Genomic DNA, 10,297 nt, shown 5'->3' on the forward strand with positions numbered 1-10,297 from the left:
AAAAAATCGGGGGAAAATACTTCATTTCTCATCTATTGGCAATTCAAGAAGGAATTAAATCTCAAAACATTCCCTCGTTCACACATTAAAATAACCCCTTTCAGCCGGGCGTGGTGGCACACGCCTTTAATCCCAGCACTCGGGAGGCAGAGGCAGGCGGATTTCTGAGTTCGAGGCCAGCCTGGTCTACAAAGTGAGCTCCAGGACAGCCAGGGCTATACAGAGAAACCCTGTCTCGAAAAAACAAAACAAAAACAAAACAAAAATAACCCCTTTCTGCTCTGATTACACATTTTTTTAAATAGTCGTAGACTATCCAGTAAGTATAAAAACTTCACTGGCAATCTGCAGCAAGGATCTGGTAAACGCTTCTTGTAGAAAGCTCAACATGACAGAGAAATAAAGGGCTGGTGTTTGCATCCCACACTCTTCCCTCAGGCCACCCAGGCTGGCAATGCTTTTGAGACCAGACTTCGGCACTCTGCTTAGTACCTCTCCCCAGTCTACACTGCCCAGGGAAGAGAATGCAAACCTTCAAGTGGTATAATCTGTTTAAATAAAACTTCATTAAATTCTCCACTAAGTGGTTTTATATTTAAAAACAAACAAACAAAAAACTTGTCTTGACTATTTCCCGGTTTTACTTTGTTACTCTTTTTCTCAAAGGCCTTGACATGTCTTCAATTTTTTGGCCCTGAGCTTCGATCTTCAAGGCAGTTTTCCAGCCATTCCATTACTTATTACATAAAAGATGCCTACGGACCTTTTAGGCTGCAAGCACTTTGGCAATCTGCTGTCTCATGTCTTCGTTTCTGTTCACTGTGCACCAAGTGCTTCTTCTCCCAGAAGTTAGAACAATGAGGTAACAGTTTCTAGTGGGGGGCCCTGAGAACTGTAGACTTGAGCTTTTTGAAACGAAGCACATTTTTTTTATTTCATAAGCTTTAATGATTATAAATCCCAGTGTTCCCCATTAAATTTTAATAGGAAAGGACATAGAGTTCAAAAAGAGACTCTCAGTGCTACCATGTAGCCAGCATCCCGATTGGAACAGAGCTAGGAGAGGTGTTTTTCTAATTTGTTGCTTCCTCAAGGAGAACTTGCTGTCCTTTTCATACCCGATGCTTGCAGCATGTAACATATACATTTATATAAATATAGCTGTGCTTTTTCCGCAATTGTTAGTAATATCAAACGTGAAAGTCCGTGGAAAAGTACTACAGTATTCAGGGATTTTTCTGTAGACTCAACATTTTCCAAAGGCAATGTGCAGTTTGCTCTTTGTGATGAGATAGGAGGTGGAGACTGGCTAGTTAGTGTAGGGGCAGGAACTCGAAAAGCGGCACGCCCAAGAGCATTGCGCTACTCTGGCAAGCAGAACCACAGAACCAGAGGGGAGCACCCGGCCTTGGCTGCCCTTGAAGTTACCCTTTCCTATAGGCCATAGGTACAGGCGGGACTGAAACTGCAGTTCAGAGACGATCCCTCTGGTAAGCAGCTTTAGAATGGGACCTTCGAGCTGAGGTTTAAAATGGGTTATAGCTCCTCCCCAATTTCAACCCATCTCCTAGGTGAGGAGTGGGGGCCATCATTGTAGCGTTGATCAGGGCTCCATGGCGACCCATCAAGGGAAAGCTAGTTCTCTGGCCTGGGTACAAATCTAACATTCCAAGCTCTTCAAAACATAAGGGTTAATCCAGTTGGCTCTGGCTAAGACACCACCCCTCAAAGAGAATGGTTCGCTTTAAGCCATCCTAGAGAGATGGAGAGAGTAATTACTCATTTAAGGAACTCAATAGCCGGGCAGTGGTGGCACACGCCTTTAATCCCGGCACTTGGGAGGCAGAGGCAGGTGGATTTCTGAGTTCGAGGCCAGCCTAGTCTACAGAATAAGTTCCGGGACAGCCAGGGCTACACAGAGAAACCCTGTCTCGAAAAACAAAACACAAACAAACAAAAAAAGGAAGTCATTTAAGTTTCCTTCCCAGAATCCCTGCCCCTCTGCAGGCACTTACAGAGCCCAGCTGTGTGCTTGCTTGGGCTAAGCCTGCCTGCTTTACTGAATTCTACAGAAAAGCCAACTTTTCCTTTGTCTTCCTTTTTTCAGAAACTTGTCAGAGCTTGGACATGCCTTCCTTAACACTCTGGACTTTCCTGTTCTCTGAAGTTGTTCTCCCAACCCTTCCCATATCTGCTATGGACAAATGCTATGGTTGGCTTTCTTTCTCCTCCTCCTCCAGGCAGCTGCCAAGATTTGCAGTTTGACTGCCCTGGAGCTTGGGTTTTTTTTTTTTTTTATGCTAATAAAATTGTCCTATAACTTCCTCTGAGTTCATTCTTAAATTATTTTATAACAAAACTCAAAACCTTGGACAGAGACTGAAAAACATGACAGAGTCTCTAATAACATGGGACACCCCAAGTGAACATTCCCAAATTCCCAGTAATATTTATGTTTGGGATTTTATTTAAAAATCCAAAATTGAGGGGCTGGTGAGATGGCTCAGTGGGTAAGAGCACCCGACTGCTCTTCCAAAGGTCCGGAGTTCAAATCCCAGCAACCACATGGTGGCTCACAACCATCTGTAACAAGATCTGATGCCCTCTTCTGGAGTGTCTGAAGACAGCTACAGTGTACTTACATATAATAAATAAATAAATCTTTTTTTAAAAAATCCAAAATTGAGTTTCTTATTTTAAAACAAGTCATGATTTTAGTGTTTTCCTTCTTTCGGTAGCACATTCGATGTTTATGCAAATGCTGCAGGTGACAGACTGTTCCTATCACCACTGTACGTGCTACATTGGGATGGTGTCGGGAATACTTAAAGAATAATGACTTTATGATGATAAATTAGTAGTTATGATCTGGTTAAAGAAACAGATTATAGACAAGGAAATATATTAAGCGGCAGATCTTGAATTGCCTCGCCGAGCTCCCTCTAAAAAATGTTCATTTTAAGCTCTCATAGCCTATTAATCACAAGGTGACCTGTCTTCATTAACTGAGAGTTTAAAATGCATGCTTTTTACATTTATAGTGGGCTTACGATGCAAATTAGATGATTGTTTCAGCTCAAATATTCTATACTCCCTGCCCATAATTGAAATATCCAAATGTTAAAATAATACATTTATCTTGCTTACGGAAACAACACCATTCGGATTCATTCAGTAGTCTTTAATAAATCTACATTAATTTCACTAAGGTATATTTAGATTTGTAAGATAGTCTCTCCTTGCATTTCCCATGATGCTTTTGGCCTATCTGAAGTAACAGATGATCATGATTTGCTGCAGATATGAAAGATTTCCACATACGCATATGTGTAGATATACACATACGCACATACGTATATAATAATAGCTAACATTTATGTAAAGAGGTTGCTATGGTTTAGATCTTAAGTGTCTCCTGATGTCTTAAAGGACTCATCGCCCATCTGTGGCATGATTAGGAGGTCAAGCAACCTTCAGGAGGTGGGGTCCAGAGTAAGGAAGCTAGGTCACTGGGTATGTGCCCTTGAAAAGGGTCCTCTGCCTTTCCCCTCTTGCTCTTTGCTTTATGGTCAGTGTGAGGTGACCAGCTCTGCCCCCATACCTCCTCCACACTGCTGTTCTGCCTCAGTGCAGGCTGGAGCAACAGTGCCAAGCAACCACAGACCAAAGCCTCTATAGTCAAAATTCCAAATGACCTTCCCCTCCTCCCCCATTGTTCACTCTGGCGTCCATCACAGTGATGGAAAACTCACGCTCAGTTGTATTTATCTTAATGTAGCCGATATGTTCGTCTCTATAGTTCGGTAACAATATAAAATTACACTTTCCTATAATATAATTTCATTTAATATTCTTCTCCCTAAAATTCTTCTCCCTGGTGCAAAGTCCATGAACTCCTGATGTCTTTCATGGTTTAAAAGCTCAGTCCAAATCAGGTCTAACGGCAAAACCTTCAATTCTGGTTAATCGTGACGCTAAGGCGGGAGAGCCACAGATTCAAGGTCTTACTGGGCTATAGAGTTCACCCCAGACTGGGCAATGTAGAAAGACTTTGTCTCAAGCTAACAAGTAATAAGAGAACCAATTGCACCTCCGTAGGAGAAGGCTTGCATGACATGCACAAAGCCATTAAGTTCAATCCCCAAGGGTACAAAAACATTAAAATAAAACATAGAAACCAAATAAGAATATATTTTAAAAGCACAGACTAACATCCTCTTTAGGAGAAAACTGAGTCAACCCTTCAGATTCCTTGGTCCCCACTGTCATTGCTTTCAGTACCTCGCACTGCCACCATCACCCCTGATGCCTGAAGTGTGGGCTCTGAGCATGACTATAGTAATGGAGAGGGAAGGTCTCCCCTGACCTTGCTATAACATACGGTGTCATGGTGATCATTTTGATGAAACTGCGGGCAAAGGTTTGTTCCAAGGTCACTTATCATCTTAACCACTTAGACAAAGAATGATTGGCATCAAAATGTTTAAGTTCTGGCTTTTAAAGTATTACATCCCAGTCCCACATACTAACAGACACATGGAAAATGGAGTCTGTTGAAGTCATTCCAATAACTTTCCTCTCCATTCTTGCTTGTTAAAGGCTTGCTTAATCTCTTTAGCCTTCTTCAATTCCTTTAGTGGGCCTCTGAGCCAGGTTATGTAAGTGATAGCTTCTCCCTCCAGCCTGGGAGAGAATAGCTCCGTTGTTTTTCAGTGAATGGCACTGAAATCACCTACTTCCCTCTTTGGGTAGGGTTCCCAGCTTTACAGAGTAATTAAGTAAAGACGCTTTTTATTTTTTTTTGCTAGTCTTTTTTTTTATTAGATTTATTCATTTTATATACATATTCGCGCACTACCTGCATGCCTGGTGTCCCGAAAAGTTAAAAGAGGTCATCGGATCCCCTGGGACTGGAGTAACAAACAGCTGTGTTGGTGCTGAGACTCAAAGCCAGGTCCTCAGCAACTGCTGAACTATCTCTCCAGCCCAGTGAGAAATTCTTAAAGAAATTTAGAATGATAGAGGAAAACCTACAGAAAAAAAAATGCCTTAATACATTTCTGTTTGCACCTTATGTTTTAATCTTCATTCATGCAGTGTCTAAGTTTTGACATTAGTTCTATTGTTTGAATAGATGAAGTTGGACATCTTTTCTGTTTTTCTAGTGTGGCTACAGAATCCCTGAAGCACAATTTTTTCCCCTAACTTTGGGTTTTATTAGTGGATGGTTTTCAGTGAGGACATTGTGATCTAATTATAGATCTCTCCCTCTGTGACCCACTGTTGGGAGTTTCAGATGGAGGAGGAACAAAGCCCAGGGATTAAGATGTAGCTCATGGTAGAGGGCTCACTGGGAATAGACATGGCTCTGGGATAAGTTCCCAGCACCACAAAGAAAAAGAAAAGGAAAAAGAAGGAGGGAAGGAGGGAAGGAGGGAAGGAGGGAAGGAGGGAGGGAGAGAGAAAGGGAAGAAGGAAGGACAGGATAAGGACAGAGAAATTCACCCATATCTAATATCAGGGGAAAAGTCCCTTGTGAGGCTGGAAGGAGTTACTAACAAGGTTGTTGGTGATTTGTTTTAAGCACAGCTTAAAAACATTCAGTATGAATGGTTACGTAAAACAAAGCCCTTTGTATTAATTACTTAACTTCTCTGTTGCTGTGACAAAACACCATGACGAAGACAATTTATACAAGAAAGGGCTTATTTGGGATTTTGGTTCCAGAGGGTCAGAGTCCATAAAGGCAGGGCAGAAGCAGCACGCGGCAGGCATGGCGGCAGGCATGGAGGCCAGAGAAGGAAGCTGAGGGTTAACATCTTCAACTGCAAACTGCAAGCAGAAAGTGAACTGAAAGAAGGCAAAGCTTTCTACTCTTAGCGCCCATCCCAGCAACGAGCTTCCTCCTGCACAGCCACACCTCCTAATACCTCCCTGACAGTACCACCAACTGGAGACCAAGTGTTTACATGTCTCAGACTATGGGAGACATTTCTCATTCAATTCTCATCACACTCATGGAATTAAATTCAATCACAAATGTTATCAGTCAGGTGTGAATATTTTTCTTATGTCTTAGTTTGATTTTGATCCTATCCAGCATACACAAAACTATTTACATCATAAGTCTTGTTCCTTTAAAACAATTTTTCTGGCTGGGCTTGTAGCTCAGTTGCTAAGTGCTTTGACTGCTATGCAAAGCCCTGGATTTAACCCCCAACACCACATAGCTGGTAGTAGTATGTGTGCCTCTAAATTGCAGAGGTAGAGGATCAAAAGTTCAAGGTTGTCCTTGAAAAAGCAACAACAATGGAAACTCTTTTCTTACAAGCTCAAACTGATAGATAAGGAACGAAGTTGAAATTAAAACATTTTTCTGAATCAATGAAGAATAAGTAGCCAACATGATGTCTCATCATCCCTAAATAATTAACTATGTATTTTCTATAAATAAAAACATTCCCCTACCCAGCACAATATAACTATAACTAGCAAAGCTAAAAAGTAACATTGACAAGCTATTACTATCTATTTTTCGGGAATCAATGGAACTTTATCAGGTGTCCTGCTGATGTCTTCTAAACAAAAGAACCAACTCCTGCAGCTCACTCCATGTTTAGTGGCCATGTCCTTTTGTAACCATCAGCATTAGAACATGACCTTGGTCTTTCTTAGCCTATCACCACCTTGGCACTTTTGAAAGATTACCGAATAATAATTTTTGTAGAATGCCTCAGCTTGGGATCTGTGTGATATTTTTTGCAGAATTAGGCTTAAGATATGTGTATTTGATAGGATTCTGCAGAGACGATGCTGCACTCTTCTTAGAACAGGCTTCTGAGGCTCAGTTTCAGTTTGTCTCATCACCAGATCATCATGCAACGTCTCTGTAGTCAATATTTGCTGTGATGAAACACCATGACCAAAAGCAAGTTGGGGAGGAAAAGGTCTATTTCACACACAGTTCCATAGAACACTCCATCTTCAAAAGCAGTGAGGGCAGGAACTCTTGCAGGGCCGGAACCTGGAGGCAGGAGCTGATGCAGAGGCCATGGAGGGGTGCTGTCCATTGGCTTGCTTCTCAGGGCTTGTTTAGTGTGCTTTCTTATAGAACAGAGGACCACCAGCCCAGAGACGGTACCATATACAATGGGCTGGGCCCTCCCACCTCAATCACTTATTAAGGAAATGTCCTATAGCTGGAGCTTATGGAGATATTTTCTCAACTGAAGTTGTTCCCTCCTTTCAAACAACTCTAGCTTGTGTCAAGTTGATACAAAACTAGCCAGCACAGCCGGGCAGTGGTGGCACATGCCTTTAATCCCAGCACTCAGGAGGCAGAGGCAGGTGGATTTCTGAGTTCGAGGCCAGCCTGGTGAGTTCCAGGACAGCCAGGGCTATACAGAGAAACCCTGTCTCAAAAAAACAAAAAAAAACAAAAAACAAACAAACAAAAAAACTAGCCAGCACACTTGCTTTCTAGAAAGGCAAGCTCTAACTTAGACAAATATCTTATTCATCCTCCACCTTTCAGTTTACTCATTACCTTGTCACTTTAGACTCAGAGAGTTATGGTTTAAATATAAAATGTGCACCACGGAACTATACTCTGAATGCTTGGTCCCCAGTGTGTGGCCTGATTTAAGGAGGCTATGGGAACTTTAGAAGATGGAGCCTAACTTTAGGAAGCCTGCCACTGGGGCATGCCTTTGAAGGCTATACCTGACCACCAGTTTCTGACTTGTACTCTGCTCCTGGTCTGCCAAGACGTACCGAACACCTGTGCTAATACATTCCACAGCATTATGTTATATCCAAACACATGAGGCCAAGAGATCATGGATTAAACATCTGAAAACTGTGAGCAACAGAAATCTTGGCTCCCTTAAGTCATGTCTATCCAGGATTTTGTCATAGTGATGAGAAAAGCAGTCTATACACGTCCTAACGTATTGATTACCATCATCATTTATTTTAATGTGCAAATGGTCTCCAATTTAACTAGTACATGCATGGTGACCCTGCGTGCTCTTGCTCTTCTCTGCACCTCAGGCTGCAGCTTCTCTACCCCTCCAATCTACCATTTCTTTTACTTGAAGTGAAGAACGGTATCTGGAGACCGGTATTCGGGCAGTTGGTGTCGTCGTCCCCCCCCCCCCCCCCCCCCCGCTGTCGGGTTACAACTGTTCTGCTCAAGGCAGTGGACAGCGGCAGGCACTATCTACCTCCACTGGGCAGAAGCCTCCCTTGCTTGCCCATATAAGGATTTTAGCACTTAATTATCTGGGAAGAGAAAAATAAAGAGGAAAAACCAAGACCTATTTTTTAAGCTTTATTTTACTCAATATGACTTTTAAAATATAGACCTGCTTAGGGAGATACCATGATCAAGAAAGTGGTTTTCCTAGGGCAAGCTTCGTCCATTACACTTGGGATGTGCTAACCCCTGCGATTTCCCCAAATACAGAAAATTCCACTGCCTAATTTGTGGTAGTGGGGGACTTCATTCTCTCCCTCCCCTGAAAAATTATAATGTACAGCGCTCCAGTGAGCGACATATTCCTCACATTTTTCTCCTCCTTTGGTAGCATGCCTCAGTTTTTACTGTAGGTCTGACTTAAATACACACGTATTAGGCTACGCTGACTTAAACCAGTGTTCATTCTCCTTCCAGTAGTAACTAGTAGCTCCTTTCAGCTATCAGTGTCTAGAAACTTTCTTGCTCTGATGCCCTGCATCTATTTTACAAATAAGCTGTCATCCTTCAAAATATATCCTCTGAGCTCTTACTAAAAGACTACTCCAACAGAGATCTCTGAGATCTGATTAGCAATCACACCAAAGTATCAGGTTCTAAAAGCAACATGTAATAATCAAGAAGTTTTCTCCATGCCAGAAACAAACATGCTAAGAGAGAAATGGGGGAACCCCATTTGTAATGACGTCCTCTGCAGGAACCAGTGAAAGAAGAGAACAAAGAAAGGAAAAACACACATTAGTCCCAAGAAACAGAAAATTTGTTTGAAATCCACACAAGAAGTAAAAGAATATGTGTGACAGCTCAATATCTAGAATACGAAAGACTCAAAAAAGAAACAGAAAAAACAATTTTAAAATTCATTTGGAAGCACAAAACACATTAGATAGCCGAAGCCTTTCTGAACGAAAGGACTAATTTTTGTTTTTTGAGACAGGGTTTCTCTGTATAGCCCTGGCTGTCCTGGAACTCACTCTGTAGACCAGGCTGGCCTTGAACTCAGAAATCCGCCTGCCTCTGCCTCCCGAGTGCTGGGAATAAAGGCGTGCACCACCACAGCCGGGTGAAAAGACTAATTTTTGAGGTGTCACCATTATCTGATTTCAAGACATATGAAGAGTCACAGTAACAAACACAGTGTGATACCGGCACAAAGCATCACACAGATCAACCGGGACACACTCAAAGACCCAGGCATAAATCCATGAAGCCACAACCACCCGATTTCTGAGAAGAATGCCAAAAATAAGCCTGTAGGTGGGAGTACATGACTTTAATCCCAGCACTCCAAAAACAGAGGCAAGTGGACGTATGAGTTCAGGGCCAGCCTTGTCTACAAAGCAAGATCCAGGACAGTCAGGGCTATACAGAGAAACCCTGTCCAAAAAAAAAAAAAAAAAAAAAAAGCGCCTAAAATATTCATTGGGAAAAGATGGCATCTTCAAGAACAAGCTAGATCTTTCTCTCACACCATATACAACAGTCAACTCCAATGGATCAAGCAGACCAAAGACCTGCAAGTCTGAAACTGCACAGGAAATAAGGCTGATGGTTAAAAAAGTAGGATCTCCTGATTTTAAAATGCTTCTTTACAGCAAAAGAAGTAGTTGACTGAGCAAAGACACAGACTACTGGAGAAATATTTTCCAGGTATACATCTGACAGAGGTTCAATATCTAGACTATGCAAAGAACTTAAAAAATAAAACAGCAAGGAAACCACTCAATCCTCTAAAAGAGAACAGAATGGAGTTCTCAGAAGAACAAGTACAAATGTCCATCAAATATTTTACAGACTGTTCACCATCTTTAGCTATCAGGAACATACCAATTAAAATTACTTTGAGATTCCATCCTACCCCAGTTAGAATAGCTGAGAATGGAACAACCAGGAGAACAATTGACTACAAATGCTCCTGAGTGTGTGGGAAAGAGAAACCCTGTGAACTCCTGCAGCCATTATGGAAATTCTCAAATAAAAACAGTGTGGAGGTTTAAATAAGAGTGGCCGCCATAGGCTCCTAAGTTTGAATACTTAGTT

General features: G+C 41.9%; 1 non-coding gene across 1 annotated transcript; it reads left to right on the plus strand.

The window, feature by feature from the left end:
- The first annotated feature begins 8,358 nt into the window (after positions 1 to 8,358).
- On the plus strand, positions 8,359 to 8,518 carry Gm23376. The gene has a single exon (XR_003954815.1). It is a non-coding gene; the product is annotated as a U1 spliceosomal RNA (small nuclear RNA).
- Positions 8,519 to 10,297: the final 1,779 nt, after the last annotated feature.

This window comes from Mus musculus, chromosome 3 (genome assembly GCF_000001635.26).
Source record: "Mus musculus strain C57BL/6J chromosome 3, GRCm38.p6 C57BL/6J".
In the NCBI taxonomy this organism is placed as follows: domain Eukaryota; kingdom Metazoa; phylum Chordata; class Mammalia; order Rodentia; family Muridae; genus Mus; species Mus musculus.